This window comes from Odocoileus virginianus, chromosome 11 (assembly GCF_023699985.2).
Source record: "Odocoileus virginianus isolate 20LAN1187 ecotype Illinois chromosome 11, Ovbor_1.2, whole genome shotgun sequence".
NCBI lineage: Eukaryota > Metazoa > Chordata > Mammalia > Artiodactyla > Cervidae > Odocoileus > Odocoileus virginianus.
This window is the reverse complement of record NC_069684.1, coordinates 4,473,485-4,489,851: the sequence shown is the minus strand read 5'-3', so window position 1 is coordinate 4,489,851 and position 16,367 is coordinate 4,473,485. Positions and strand designations below refer to the sequence as shown.

Sequence of the window (16,367 nt, the reverse complement as noted above, 5' to 3'; positions counted from 1 at the left end):
AACTGTTGCTTCCTGACCTGCATACAGGTTTCTCAAGAGGCAGGTCAGGTGGTCTGATATTCCCATCTCTTTCAGAATTTTCCACAGTTTATTGTGATCCACACAGTCGAAGGTTTTGGCATAGTCAGTAAAACAGAAATAGACGTTTTTCTGGAGCTCTCTTGCTTTTTCAATGATCCAGTGAATATTGGCAATTTGATCTCTGGTTCCTCTGCCTTTTCTAAAGCCAGCTTGAACATCTGGAAGTTCATGGTTCACGTATTGCTGAAGCCTGGCTTGGAGAATTTTGAGCATTACTTTACTAGCATGTGAGATGAGTGCAATTGTGCGGTAGTTTGAGCATTCTTTGGGATTGCCTTTCTTTGGGCCAAGTTAGTGAATTAAAAAGAGGAGTACTCAGCACAGTGAATCATGGTGACATGAAACTGTCAGTGAATTGTTCTAATTAATTCTTCCTTATGTTTCTGGGTACTCTTCCTAGTAATGAAACTGGTGTAATTAGATATTAAACTAGATTTTACTTTCTTTTTTACTTTATGCATACTTTACAAAAGGTGGAACACATGTCACATGGAAAATTATTTTGTTCAATGTCTTTATATTATCTAATATGCTAAAAATTACGGGCATACTAAAGTAATTCATAAAACAGTACTACTACATGAAAAACCCTTTGTTCATATTCCATATTATCATGCCCATTCTTTTGAGTTATAGCAATTGAATTTCAATTATTAGAATTTTACATTTTTTATTGCGGTAACTGACTTGTAACACTACATGTTTCATGCACACAGCATTATATTTCCACTTTTGTATACACTACAGTGTGCTCACCATCAAAATCAATTTTATTAATGTTTGAATAAAAACGAGAAGTAAATTTTTATAGGACTGCTTTTGGGATTGCTTCCATTTATAAAGTTGCATTGGAAAACCACTATAGCAAATTAAGATAATATCGCCTGTTTCCTGCTCCTAGTACAGTATCATGAATGGTGACTAAAAGAAATAGATGTAAAGGCAAATGTTTCAGCCATATAAATTAGTTTTCTAAAACAGCCTGATGATTGCAAAAACATAGCTTGAAAAAGTATGTTTTACAGTGTATGTGGTTTTTTTTTTTACTTTTACATTTTAATTGGATTGTAAGGTTTCCTTTAAGGGGTCTAAATTTAGGCATAAAAGATGTCAAGGATATATCCCAAATGTGAACTGCCTCTTGCGGTCTTTCCTCTGTGCATCTGTGTCGTCGTCTCTTCTTACGGGGACACCAGTCTGATTGGAGTAGGAGCCACCTTAACCGCCTCACCTTAGTGAGAGGCTCTTAGTTCAAGTATTTGCAATGGATCATTCTGAAATTGACGTCTTCCTTAGAATTAGCCCGATTGACTAATGAACGTTTTTCATGTTAAAAATGCCTGCAGTATTAGATAAATAGAGCGATGAGAGGGCAGAGTGGATGCCAGTTGGATGCATGATGAAGCGAAGCAGTATAGGAAAATATCTTCATTCGTCAAGTGAAATATATCTTTGATATAAAAATAATCTTTGGGGAAATAAGAAAAAGCCCTGTAATAAATGTATTTATTGATTGTAAGATACATCTCTTATTTCACAAACAAAAATGTATGAAAAAATTAATTTTTTTATTCAAGAAAATGCCTTAGTATGTGGAGATTAGTTAGTCCATGGAGACTAGTTAGTCCATGGAGACTAGTTAGAAAGCACTGAAGTTCCAGGCATAAGACATTAGGACCAGCCTGGATGAGGGACTAAAGGCAGGTAAGGGAAGAACAGGTGTCCACATCATTAGGAAGAAGACTTGCTGACGTGATCACAGCCAGAATACTTTCAAACTTATTTTACCCACAAGAAACTTGAAATCGCTAATATGACAAACGAGAATGCATTAAATATTCAATTGCCATTTCCAGCTTAATGAGTTTGTAATCTGTTTCAGTGGTTCTTAAATTTTAGCGTGTCGCAGACTCACCCGGAGAGTTTAATAAAACACAGTTTCCAGCTCAGCAGATCCGAGGTGAAGTCCAAGAGCGTGCGTTTGTAACAAGCTCCTACCTGCTGCTGCTGCCGCCGGTGTGGGGACCACACTTGGAGAGAACACAGATGTCAACAGTTAGACGGATTTTCCCGTGACATCTTTGGTTCTTATTAGACAAGAATCAACCCAAAGCAGTTACACACGCATTTTGATGTATTTATATTTTAGTTTTTATACTTACATAGGGCTTGCCTGGTGACTCAGACAGTGAAGAATTGGCCTGCAATGTGGGAGACCCGGGTTCGATCCCTGGGCTGGGGAGATCCCCTGGAGAAGGAAATGGCAACCCACTCCAGTGTTCTTGCCTGGAGAATCCCACGGATTGAAGAGCCTGGCGGGCTACAGTCCATGGGGTTGCAAAGAGTTGGATGCAACTCACACACACACACACACACACACTCATATATTTATTTTTATATGTATGTGCATGTATATAGTATTTTTTTACTATATAAATAAATGATATTTATTATATATATATATATATTTATATATTCCAGATAAATGATATGGGTAAAAATAAATATTTGTTGAACTCATTCAGTCATTAATGAATGGCTTTAGAGTTTTTTTTAATTTGTGTTGAAGTATAATTTGCACTGTTATGTTAGTTTCAGGTATATAGCAAAGTGACCCATCTTTTAGATGGATCATTTTCAGATTCCATTCATTACAGGTGAATAGAACATAGTGAATATAGTTCCCTGTTGTATATAGTAGGTGCCTGTTGTTTTACTCTTTTTATGTAGTTGTGAGTATCTGTTAAAATCCCAAACGTGTTGCAGTTTTGAGCAGAGGACTGAAAAGGTTCGACTTGCATTTTAACAAAGTCAGTCTGCTGCTTGCGCTGCGGATGCACTGAAGGGAGAGGTTAGGGTAGAGAGAGTGCCCAGTGGAGGGTGATCTGATAATCCAAGCAAGTGGACTATTATTTGAGAGGAAAGAGTGGAAGAGAAGTATCACATTTTAACACCACCACCTTGTTTCCTTTAAATTTTAGGACAGAAATGAACCCTGCAGGGTCACGAACGATGCAAACAGGAGAGCGCGCCTTCCCTGGCCTGCCCTCTTCTGCCCTCTGGCGGGAAATCCAGGTTATTTGGCACGGGTCTCCACGGTAGTTGCAGCCACAGGGACGCCTCCCTGAGAGGCTGGCAGATAAACCGTGTTACCACGCAGCCTCTTTCCTTGGCACACCTAAACTCACTCTGCTTCTCCACATCTCATGATGTAGATGCTACTTAAAATCTCCTGTAAGACTATAAGACCTTCTTTATTGTTTTGATAATTCTTCATGTTCTAAGCTTTTTCTAATAGTCCTCAAAAGGTAGCCAACTCTGACACTGCCATAAAAGTGGGCATTTATCAAAGGCATAATTTGCGTTTCAGTCAATGTGGAGATTCACACCTAGGCTTGATGTTCCATCTGTTCTTAATGTATTTTTATTCAGGTAAATAATTTTGAAACTATGGTGAATCAAATGTGTGATTGAAAATCACATGAAAATAATTTGGGGAGCATAAAAGTATTATGTAAAATATCATCTTATTTCATGAGAAATATTATTTTTATTACTGTTACTATTGAAAGTTTTTTTTGTTGAAAGTGTAATACTATTTACAAAATTAAGACATGAAACTTAATGAACTTATATCCATTACCAGGAATAATTTTCATAGATAGTCCATATTTATATAAATATATGAGACAGCAGTTTAAAGAACACTTAAATATTGATTCTGTGAGCACTTACCTAGATACCTCAAATTTTACTCGCCATATAATATTCCCATAAGAATTATCTTTCAAACCCCAAAGACAAATAATGTGTAACAGCCTAAAGAGAAATTCTGAATTTCACAGGCTGTATCTTTATTTTATCAAAGGAAAATGGTGGTTTTCCTATACGCTCTTAATTATGAAATTGACCGATTTTTGGTGGGGTCATGCAAAGGCAGTTAAATACTGCTCAGGGCTTTGCTCGGGAACAGAACCATTTGAAATAGTTTTTATGAGAAATGCGGTTTCTCACTGTTGACAAATGTTTGTTGAGTGAGTGCACAAAGGAACAAATGCTATTTGCTCAGAAAATATTCATCACCGTTTTGCGAGGCTCTGGACACTGTGCCAGACCATGGAGACCTAAAGATGGCTAAGACAAAATTTATCCCTGACAAAAATGTTCACAGCCTATTCAGGGAGAAATCATGTGAACAAAAATTACAGTCTCTCTCTGCACAGAGTGCCGGGGAAGCAGGAGGAAAGAAGCCACTCAGAATCAGGGAACACTCCGGGGGGAAAGCGGTCCCTGAGCAGAGCAGGGCGCACCTGCTCCAGGATGCGGAGCTGAGACTTGTACGCTGGCTGCATTTGTTGTTATTTGTGTGAGTGACAGCGAGCTGAGTGCGAGCGGGAGGGCTGCGGCGGTGTTTCAGAGAGAGGTGGTGTCTCCCCCGGCGTGTGCGCTCCGATGGCTGGCCTGTGGTCCAGCCGGCAGTGAGGACGGCATGCTCCATCCTCAGCGCCCTCCGGCTCCGGCTCTCCCCTTGGTGCCTCCCAGCTGTGCGCAGCTGTGCGGGTCTGAGGGCGGTGGGCTGCCAGCCCGCAGTGGGAGGAGCGGGGACAGGATTCCAGGCCCAGCTCTGAGCTGCCCCGGTGCGTGATGATGGTGAATAACAAGAGTTCTGGTTTCCACTTCCTCAATTTAACAAACAAACATCATACTAGCACCTAATGTCGGGGTCTTGGTGAGAATGAAATGAGTTAGTGACAATATTTTCATAACTATTTAAGGCTGTGTATATGCTGCTTGTCACTATTTTAACATCTTCAATATTGCTACTGTTACCAAAACTGTTTACCCAGCACTGACCCGTGCGTTTTGCAGGTATCATTTTCTTATATGTGAACTGCTTTCGGTTTGAATAGATTCGAACCATACTGAGGAATGAGTTAACTGAGGTCATAGTCCCAGGACTCTATGAGTTTAAACTGGAATACTATGATGTGTCTAGGCAAGAATTTAATTTCTGAAACTGCTATATCATAAAATAAAGGAATTAAGGATTTGTTAATATTATAACATTTCAAATACTCAGGAATAACAATTATCAAAAAAGATAATTGTTATGATTACAAGATTATCATTACAGAAGGCTGGAATGTATAATGTTGGCATCATTGATTACCCTTAAAGCCTTTGACTATGTGGGTCACAGAAAATTCTGGAAAATTCTTAAAGAGATGGGAATACCAAACCAGCTTAATTGTCTCCTGAGAAACCTGTATGCAGGTCAAGAAGCAACAGTTAGAACCGAACATGGAACAATGGACTGGTTCAAAATTGGGAAAGGAATACGTCAAGGCTGTATATTGTCACCCTGCTTATTTAACTTACATGCAGAGTACATCATGAGAAATGCTGGGCTGGATGAAGCACAAGCTGGAATCAAGATTACCAGGAGAAATATCAATAACCTCAGATATGCAGATGACACCACCCTAATGGTGGAAAGTGAAGAGAAACTGAAGAGTCTCTTGATGAAAGTGAATGGAGAGTGAAAAAGCTGGCTTGAAACACAACATTCAGAAAACTAAGCTCATGGCATCCAGTCCTATCACTTCATGGCAAATAGATGGGGAAACAATGGAAACAGTGACAGATTTTATTTTCTTGGACTCCAAAACAACTGTGGACTGTAACTGCGGCCATGAAATTAAAAGACACTTGCTCCTTGGAAGAAAAGCTGTGACAAGCCTAGGCAGCATATTAAAAAGCAGAGACATCACTTTGTGAAGAAAGATTCATGTAGTCAAAACTATGGTTTTTCTAGTAGTTATTTGTACAGATGTGAAAGTTGGATCATTAAGAAGTCTGAGCGCCAAACAGTTGATGCTTTTGAACTGTGGTGCTAGAGAAGACTTTTGAGAGTCCCTTGGACAGTAAGGAGATCAAACCAGTCTGTCCTAAAGGAAATCAACCCTGAATATTCATTAGAAGGACTGATGCTAAAGCTGAAGCTCCAATACTTTGGCCATCTGATGCGAAGAGCTGACTCATTGGAAAAGACCCTAATGTTGGGAAACACTGAGGACAGGAGGAGAAGGTGGTGACAGAGGATGAGATGGTTTGATGGTATCATGGACTCAATAGATATGAGTTTGAGCAACTCCAGGAGATAGTGAAGGACAGGGAAGCCTGATGTGCTGCAGTCCGTGGGGTCGCAGAGTCAGACATGACTTAACAACTGACAACAACAACAAATAACAACACATAATAATAGTATGTAAGGAGTAAATACGATTAAAATAATAAAAGAGTGCATCTATTTTCATGTTTTATCAGGGTTAAATTCATCACTGATATTGACGTTGGTTCTATATAAGGTAAGAATGAAAACCTCTGTAACTAAAATATAACAGTACACCAAGGCACTGTTGATTGTCCGTGGTGATTTCTAGAAGTTAAAAATGTGAGGGTGGCACAGAGTGATCTTGGAACTGATGAAACTTAATTGTCCTTCAGAGATGAGTCCTAAGCTTGTAAAATCTACTTTAAGCTAATGCTTTTTAAAAAAGTGTGTTAACACCTTTTGGTATCTTTAGAAAAGATATGTCGAAATGCAAAAGCCAGAAATCTTATTGGATAAAAGTTCAAAGTGCTCCCATTGAAAATAAAAATCCCAGTTCTAATCTCTCATATTTGTGTGTGGCAAGTTGCTTCTGTCCTGTCCAACTCTTTGCCATCCAATGGACTATAGCCCACCAGACTTCTCTGTCCATGGGATTCTCCAGGCAATAATGCTGAAGTGGGTTACTATGCCCTCCTCCAGGGGATCTTCCTGACCCAGGGATTGAAGCTGTATCTCTTTATGTTTCCTGTGTTGGCAGGCAGGCTCTTTTCCACTAGCGCCACCTGGGAAGCCCTTAATCTCTCATAATGTCTTGCTAACCGTTATTATGGTAACTTGACACTTTTTTCCCCATTTATTTTTATTAGTTGGAGGCTAATTACTTTACAATATTGTAGTGAATTTTTGCCATACATTGATATGAATCAGCCATGGATTTACATGTATTCCCCATCCCGATCCCCCCTCCCACCTCCCTCTCCACCCGATCCCTCTGGGTCTTCCCAGTGCACCAGGCCCGAGCACTTGTCTCATGCATCCAACCTGGGCTGGTGATCTGTTTCACCCTATAGATAATATACATGTTTTGATGCTTTTCTCTTGAAACATCCCACCCTCGCCTTCTCCCACAGAGTCCAAAAGTCTGTTCTGTACATCTGTGTCTCTTTTTCTATTTTGCATATAGGGTTATCGTTACCATCTTTTTAAACTCCATATATATGTGTTAGTATACTGTATTGGTCTTTATCTTTCTGGCTTACTTCACTCTGTATAATGGGCTCCAGTTTGACACTTTTAATCAGAGCAGGAAATCACACAGACTCTTTTCATTGCTCCAGGAGGTTAAAAGATTATGAGTGACCTGTAGAAACCCAGCCTTCTGCCGTAAACCCATAGTTGTAATGGAAACTGTGCTCCGTACCTCTGCCGTGATACTGGCTGCAGATACGCTCTGATGGCTGTTTAACCGATGCATTATACATCACTCCCTAAGAACCCAGGAATGGCATACATGATTCTTACTCAAGAGGAAATTCTTGTGCACAGAGCCCTGTTAGTTATTAAGTATATTGGGTGAGCAGCAGGTTTTACAAGGACAGCTATGTGCAGTCGAGGGGTGTGAGAGACAGTAGGCTGCAAGACCATCCTTGTAGGTGGCTCCAAGAGTGTCCATATCTTTTAGAAGCATTCCAAGCACAGCTTCTGTAGCATTCCAAGACAACCACGCTTTTTCTTGAAAACAAGAAGAAATTATTTTAAAAAATTAACACGGGCAATGGTAAAATCAGATCTGTTTCTTATAGAGATCACTCCTAGAAATGTAAAGAGAGATTTGGAAGAGAAAAGCTGGCAGTCAGAAGGATGAGAGATGGTGAGCAGGATCTGGGCAAGTTTACAGCGATGCGGATGTCACCTTACATCCATTTCTAAGGAAGGAATGATGGGATTTGATGGCTAATTAGGGCATGGGAAATAGTGAGGCAGATCACAGTAATTCCTGGAAATCTGGCTTGAGGGACCTGGATGATAACACCTTTCACCAGCAGGGGTGGGAGAGAGGGTGGACGGAGGAGAGAGAGTTTGTATTTGGAATTGCTGAATGATGCCTGTGAGATAGTTGGCGGAGACATCCTGGAAATGGCCAGAAGGGTGATCTGGCTCAAGTTACAGATCAAAATTGTAGAGTTTCTGAGAAGATGTTAAAGGGAAAAACTGCTTCCTGATTTCCCTGAGAATGGTCACCTGCTTCTACCCCCACCCCCACAGTCTTTTCTCAAATGCAAGTAAGTAAAACATTTTAACTTTTTTCCAGTGGACCTTTAATTTGTTGGCCTTTGCTAGAACTTGGCGCCTCTTTGGATGAAAGCACTTTGCACACAGCCCTTATTAAAGGGTTCCTTCCTCTCGCCTTGAGTCTGGGGGCCAAGAGGGAAGTTGACTTTCTCAGCCCACCGCTCCTGAAAGACTGTCATGCAGTCCATGGCTCTCTTCTCTTCCCTGTAAGCTGTTCCCTTCCTAATCCTGACTCTGCCACTTCCTGGCTTTTTGATCTTGTATAAATTCTTAACTTCTCTGGGCTGCAGCTTCATCCTTAATAAAATAGGCATCATAGTAATACCTCATGGATAATTTTTTGACAAACAAAATCAGATCATGCACATGAAATGCTTAGCACAGTACCTGGTGTGAAATAAACTCTGAATGCCAGCTGTTACCATTAATAACAGGCATGGATCTTTGTCTTCAAAGCAGTTGTGCTATATAAGCAAGTAACAAATAAGTAAAATATAACAGTGGACTGTCCGTGGAACCCAGGAGGCTGGAAAGAGTAAGGAAAACGGGCCAGACTTCACTGGGGATGGGACATTTAACAGAAGCCTTAAAGGATGACTTCATCAGGTGGATAGGTGGGAAAGAACTTTCCAGAAGAGGGAGAGAGAGCAGTGTGTCTAAACTTGAGCAAGGGTAGAGGGACCTAGTGGGTTTGAGAAAAGGCAAATGGTCTCATAGGACTAGAATGTAGAGGGGTGATAGAATTGTCATGGGAAAAGAACTTGGAAATATTACAAAGATGTTTTGGTACCCGAGTAAGTTTTTGGTTTATCTAAATCAAATTAACAGCTATTGCAGAACTTTATGGACCAAGTTTTTATAATTTCTTGAGCTTCTTATTTTTGGTGACCCCCATCGCTATTCCACTCTAACCATACAAAAGCACAACTTCAGGTCAGAGCCTGCCTTCGTTCAAAAGGTTTAACCACCCACATTCTCACAACTAAACTTCCTGTTTTCTTGCTTCTATAGAAATCTTACTTCACTTCTAGCAGAATCTCCATCTCCTGGCCTCTCTGCATTTGTGCCATCCATCACTCTTTCCCTGTCTTGATGTCTCCCCGACCAGCCTGGGATTTGTGCCATGCTGCGCTGTCATGTCCGACTCTTTGTGACCCCCATGGCCTATAGTCCACCCACCCCCTCTGTCCATGGATTCTCCAGGCGAGAATGCTGGAGTGGGCTGCCGTGCCCTCCTCCAGGGGATCTTCCTGACCCAGGGATTGAATCTGTGTTTCTTATATCTCAGTGCAGTCCTGGGTGGTCTGCCCGCAAACCCACGTTCCTCTACTTGCCTGTGATGAGCAGCAGAGGAAAGGGGGGAGAAAAGGAAAGTGAGAGCCACAGGGACAGTTTTTATAATTCTCTCACCTGGTGTTATAAAGCAGTAATTATTTCGCTCGCCAGAAGAAGCATTGGCAGTTTTTCATGCTTGCACAAGCATTCTCCGTAAAATCATCTCACTTCCACATATTCAGGCTTCATGTCGTTCTCTCTGTTTGATCATTCCGTGGTATGGCAGCCTGGGAATTATGGTGGCCTGGTGTGTCTTCAGAGTTCTAAAAGGAAAAACAGGACACTCACAACCTCTTTCCTGGGTCCCAGCACGTGTCTGGGGTCCCATCCAACCCCCAGCTCACCAAGGATGAAGGTGAGAAGTCTGGGGCTGTCCTCCAACTGCATTTCTGCTGTATCTTTGACCCTCGGTTTCTCTCCTTTAATCTGAAGGTTGGACCAAACCCTGAAGAGTTCTGCTTGTTTGAATGTGCTCCTCCAATATTTTCTATCCTAGGTCTGCATATCAATCGGGATTTAGTTAGGAAAATGATTCATTCTATGTTTTTCAGATATGAGGAGTTTCATATAGGAATTAAAGGCTTGTATGCAGAACAGGCAATATAATTTGTAAGCCCTTAATTCCTATATGAGGACAGAGATTGTGGTGATGGTTCCATAAAGCAAAGGATGTCAGAGACTGGCAGCCAAGCCCCAGAAACAGGGCGGAGGCCTGGAGTAGATTCTTCCTCACAACCCTATGAAGAGCCAGCCAGTCCTGATGACACCTCCGTCTCAGACTTGGAAACTGTGAGACAACACGTTTCCACTTTTTAAGCCACTTGATTTCCAGTAGTTTGTCGTTGTTCAGTCGCTCAGTCGTGTCCGACTCTGCGACTGCATAGACTGCAGCACACCAGGCTTCCCTGTCCTTCACCAGCTCCCAGAGTTTGCTCAAGCTCATGTCCATTGAGTCGGTGATGCCATCGAACCAGGCCAGAATACTGGAGCGGGTTGCTATTCCCTCCTCCAGGGGATCTCCCCAACCCGGAGATGGAACCCAGGTCTCCTGCATCGCAGGCCGATTCTTTACTGTCTGAGCCTCCCAGGAAACCCTGGCAAACTCATACAGGGCCCTTCTAGGTGCAAGGACCTGAGTGACAGCAAAGGTCACATGCCATGAATTCCAGAAGACCGGCCCTGCTTGTCTGATGGCTGGGGCAGGGGAGTCACAGAAATTCCCGGGAAAGATCTTCACCAAAGCACTGAAGTGGGCATTCTTGAAAGCTCCCGAGAAGGTGCTGCAGCTCTGAAGGATCTCTGGGAAGTTCCCAGACACCCCGTCCTGCAGCCGTGGGATGAGTGGTCTCTAGACCCTCCGGGGAGCTGCCGGGATGCCCACGTGACGCCATGTGGGGCCGATCTAGGAAAATTTCTAGAGAGTCCCGGCATCTCTTCTGCCTCCCGAGTCCCCAAGTGGCTCTCGTCGGCACACTCAAACCAGGAACCAGGTGGAGAAGGGAATCTGAGAGCGTGTGTGTCCTGGCGCTTCTCTGATTCAGGGTAGGTGGTCTTGGGAAGGGGTGACCACAGCACCGCGCGGACAGCAGACTTCCCAGTGCCCTTGGACTGACACTCTCTGCACTTGAAGTTTGGACGTCACTTTTCTTGGGTTCTAACAAGACCGACTCCTCCCCACCCCCCCACCCCCCAGGCAAGGATGTCTGTTCACAAGGTATCTGGGCGAGGTCTGAGGTCGGGGTGGAGGCAGGAAGGTCTGGCCCTTCTCTTGGCCTTAGGGCTATGAAGTGAGAGATGTCTCTGAAGTGAACTCTCCTCCCTCCAGGGAATATGACCTTTCCACATAAGGAAAAGGGGGAAAAATGATGTAGCAAGTTAGCAAGAAGAGGAGAGCAAGGAGGACTTGGGAAGGGAAGAGATAATCACGTCCAGAAGGCTTTGAAGAGACTAAAGGAGAACCCACCAAAAGCATCGTCAAAGCCAGGATGAAATGGAGTGGTTTTTTGCTTTAAGTTAATTATAGAAGAAGGAAGGGCGCATCTTTAGATTATTTGCCAGGAACGTTGCTTCTCCACCAAAGCCCGTGCCTCGACATGGAAACCTGGCATCCTTTTTCTTTTCTGTTGCTGCTGTTGAGCCGCTTGGTCATGTCCGACTCTGAGACCCCATGGATTGCGCACACCAGGTCTCCCTGTGCGCCCCTAAATGCATGCAGTTTCAATCCTTCTTTGAAATTAGTATCTTTAAAAATATTTGGTTGTGAGAGAATTTCTGAACTGCCTTTGACAGCTAATGAAAATTGTGCAGTTCAGAGTGGAACTATCTGTGACTGTCAGGAATTCGTGATATAACACCTTAGTCATCTGGGTATATGTAGTGATGTCGCTGTGTAAGTTATAGTGCGGCCCTGAACCTAATAGTCAGAGGAATTTTTTCCTGTCCTGTACATTTTTCTCTTGACGCAGAGTTCCTTTTATTTGTGTTTTTATCCCAACCTTTCTACTTTCCTTTCATACAGAAAAAAAATGAAAGTGAAAGGCATTCAGTCATGTCTGACTCTTTGTGACCCCATGCACTATACCATCCATGGAATTCACAGAACTATAAGCCAATTCCAACAGATCGGTTCAGCTCCTGGAGGAGTTTTTGTGAAAGAATTTAATGTTATGAAGTTTCCTTTTCTTAGACAATTAGCCACAAAAGGGCTACTCAGTAACTGCATTCAGTTTCTGTTGCTACATAGAGTTACAAGACACAGCCCCATACTTAGCAACACTAGTTACAAAGTGAATGTCTCCAGACAGACTGGACCACACTGCTCAGGTATGTTTTTGAAGGTCTTTTAACTCTCTGTACTCCATGGCTATATGCGTGAAACAGTAAACATCCAAATGAAAACTGAAGGTCATAGTTAGTTTTCCAGATGTTTCATCTATGAAGCCAAGCATCTGGAAATACAAAAACATCTGGATGACTGTGCTCATCACTTTTCATCCAGCTGTTTTGGCAGCACTCAGACGTAGACCAAATCACTTTTTCTTTTTCTTCCTGTATCAGTACCACTGAAAAGCTGTGATAAGAATCACATTGTTAAGTAATATTAAGAGTGATATAAACATATCAAATAAATCCAAAGCAAATAGTTGTTTGTACTGAAATTGAACTTAAGCTTTTGAAACACATTCTTACACATGCATTAGGATTACTTTAGAGTTAAAGTATTTGAATGACATTGTTATAAATGGAGCTGCAGTGTCTAAAATAATAGTTTCTAATTTATTTATCTTATTTCTTAAGCAATAGGAAGTAACCTGAGTGTATAACAGATGAATATATGAATTTTATTTGCATTATGAAATAAAATTTAGGAAAGTGTTAACAAGTTTTAAACCACTTGTTTGGCTTTATATGTTAATGGTTTTTAGTAAATATAGATGACTAAAATACCAAAAGATGTAGTCCAAAGCTATTAGGATGTGAGAGTTGAACCATAAAGAAAGTTGAGTGCTGAAGAATTTATGCTTTTGAATTGTGCTAGAGAAGACTCTTGAGAGTCCCTTGAATAAGATCAAATCCTAAAGGACATCAATCAATCCTAAAAGACATCAACCCTGAATATTCATTGGAAGGACTGATGCTGAAAATGAAGCTCCAGTACTTTGGCTACCTGATTTCCAAAAAGCCAACTTACTGGAAAAGACCCTGATGCTGGGAAAAATTGAGGGCAGAAGGAGAAGGGGATGACAGAGGAAGAGATGGTCAGATGGTATCACTGACTCAGTGGACATGAGTTTGAGTGAACTCTGGGAGATGGTGAAGGACAGGGAAGCCAGCTGCTGCAGTCCATGGGGGTCACAAAGAGTCAGACATGACTTAGCAACTGAATAACAAATATTTTATGTGTATGTATGGCTGGGAGGGTGGATATGTGTGTACGCATGGCTGGGAGGGTAGATACATGTATGTGTATGGCTGGGAGGGTGGATACGTGTGTGTGTATGGCTGGGAGGGCGGATACGTGTGTGTGTATGGCTGGGAGGGCGGATACGTGTGTGTGTGGCTGGGAGGGCGGATACGTGTGTGTGTGTGGCTGGGAGGGCGGATACGTGTGTGTGTGTGGCTGGGAGGGCGGATACGTGTGTGTGTGTGGCTGGGAGGGCGGATACGTGTGTGTGTGTGGCTGGGAGGGCGGATACGTGTGTGTGTGTGGCTGGGAGGGCGGATACGTGTGTGTGTGTGTGGCTGGGAGGGTGGATACGTGTGTACGCGTGGCTGGGAGGGTGGATACGTGAGTACGTGTGGCTGGGAGGACGGATATGTGTGTACGTATGGCTGGGAGGTGGATACGTGTGTGTGTATGGCTGGGAGGACGGATACGTGTGTGTATGGCTGGGAGGGTGGATACGTGTGCACGCGTGGCTGGGAGGGTGGATACGTGTGCACGCGTGGCTGGGAGGGTGGATACGTGTGCACGCGTGGCTGGGAGGGTGGATACGTGTGCACGCGTGGCTGGGAGGGTGGATACGTGTGTGTGTATGGCTGGGAGGGTGGATACGTGAGTACGTATGGCTGGGAGGACGGATACGTGTGTACGTATGGCTGGGAGGTGGATACGTGTGTGTGTATGGCTGGGAGGACGGATACGTGTGTACATATGGCTGGGAGAGTGGATACGTGTGTACGCATGGCTGGGAGGGTGAATACGTGTGCACGCGTGGCTGCGAGGGTGGATACGTGTGCACGCGTGGCTGGGAGGGTGGATACGTGTGCACGCGTGGCTACGAGGGTGAATACGTGTGCACACGTGGCTGCGAGGGTGGATACGTGTGCACGCGTGGCTGGGAGGGTGGATACGTGTGTATGCGTGGCTGGGAGGATGGATACGTGTGTACGCGTGGCTGGGAGGATGGATACGTGTGTATGTATGGCTGGGAGGATGGATACGTGTGTATGTATGGCTGAGTCCCTTAGCTGTCCACCTGAAACTATCACAACATTGTTAATCGGCTACATTCTGATATAAAATAAGCAGTTTAAAGTTTGAAAAAAAATGGCAAGCCACTTACCTACAACAAATACTATTCCACAACTTTCCATTTTTATTGATATAAAATTTAAATTCTTTTTCTTCTCAAAAACCACTCAAAGTTAACATGCTGGCATCTCTTTTCAGTTCAGCATTTGTAGAGTCTAGTCACAACTGAAAATGGCAGGTGGTACTGGAATATCCTATTTCATTTTCTGTCAGAAAAGAGGACAAAAAATCGAATAACTACTAAAAACCTCTGAGTTCTTGAGAAATTCCTCTATAACTTTAATTCAAAATTTGTTATCCTATGGAATAGGCCCAGGAATAAAGATGAGCAAATATAGATAGCCCCCTTTTGTATCTTTTAAAACCTATATGCACATTTGATTATTGTGTATCAAATACTATTTCAGCTTCTGAGGTGGCGCTAATGGTAAAAACCTGCCTGCTAATGCAGGATATGTAAGAGACACAGGTTAAATCCCTGGGTCAAGAAGATCCTCCAGAGTAGGAAATGTTAACCCACTCCCATATTCTTGCCTGGAGAATCCCATGGACAGAGGAGCCTGGCAAGCTACAGTCTATGGGGTCACAAAGAGTTGGACATGACTAAACATGAATGCACCATCAAATATTATTTAGACAGATTCAGCAGAATACTTTGCAATCTCAGTGTGACTACTTTTGTTAATTTTAAACTTAGCTTGCTTAGAAAATAATCTTCACCTACTGTTTGGGGAAAGGGGAAATACAGATTTTTTTAAATGTAATTTTACCTTAAAATGAAGTAGCTTTTTTTTTTTGAAGTAGCTTTTAATAATAGCACTAAATACATTGAGTTTAAGTCACAAATGGATTTTCTATTTAAAAGCAGCATTTTACAGTGGTATGGAAAGTGTAAATATTTCTATGCAAAAAGGATATGCAAGGAAATAATTGCACATTGTACAATAAATATTTGTGGAAAGAGAAAGTACCTTTTTTCCTCTAGCAAACATGTAGTATACTCCAGGTATTATGTTAGGCACTTTAGAACACAATGGAATTGTAATAACTATCCTATGGGGTAATTACAACTATTGGTCCCATTTTTCAGGTTAAGAAACTGAGATTAGGAAAGGTCAAGCAACTTTCCCAAGGCCACACAACCAAAAGAGGATGAGCCAAGATTCCAATCCAGGCCATTTGGCTTTGGAGTCTGAGCTTTTACCCACTGTTCAATGTGATGCCTAATTAAACTAAGTGTTTAAAAATAATTTAAAGATACTGGCCAGTCCCTTTCAGTCTTCCAACAAAAGTACAATAAACAATTACTTTGTTCTAAAAATGATTTGTTTCCAGGGACGAAAAAGCCACAAGCTGTTGCAGGCGATAGTTCTTTGTAAGTGACAGCTGCTCTGCTTTGTGAACTTCCCGCAAGCCTGCCAGAAAGTTAATATCAGTTACAATTAAGGAGGAAAATTATTTTGGGCAACATCACATTTGACAAGAGCTTTGGCAAACAAAGCATTGCCA

At 42.3% G+C, this 16,367-nt stretch overlaps 1 protein-coding gene across 1 annotated transcript in view; it reads left to right on the top strand.

Moving 5' to 3' along the window:
* CRB1 (crumbs cell polarity complex component 1) overlaps nt 1-16,367 on the top strand; it is a 207,049-nt gene that overhangs the window by 62,179 nt on the left and 128,503 nt on the right.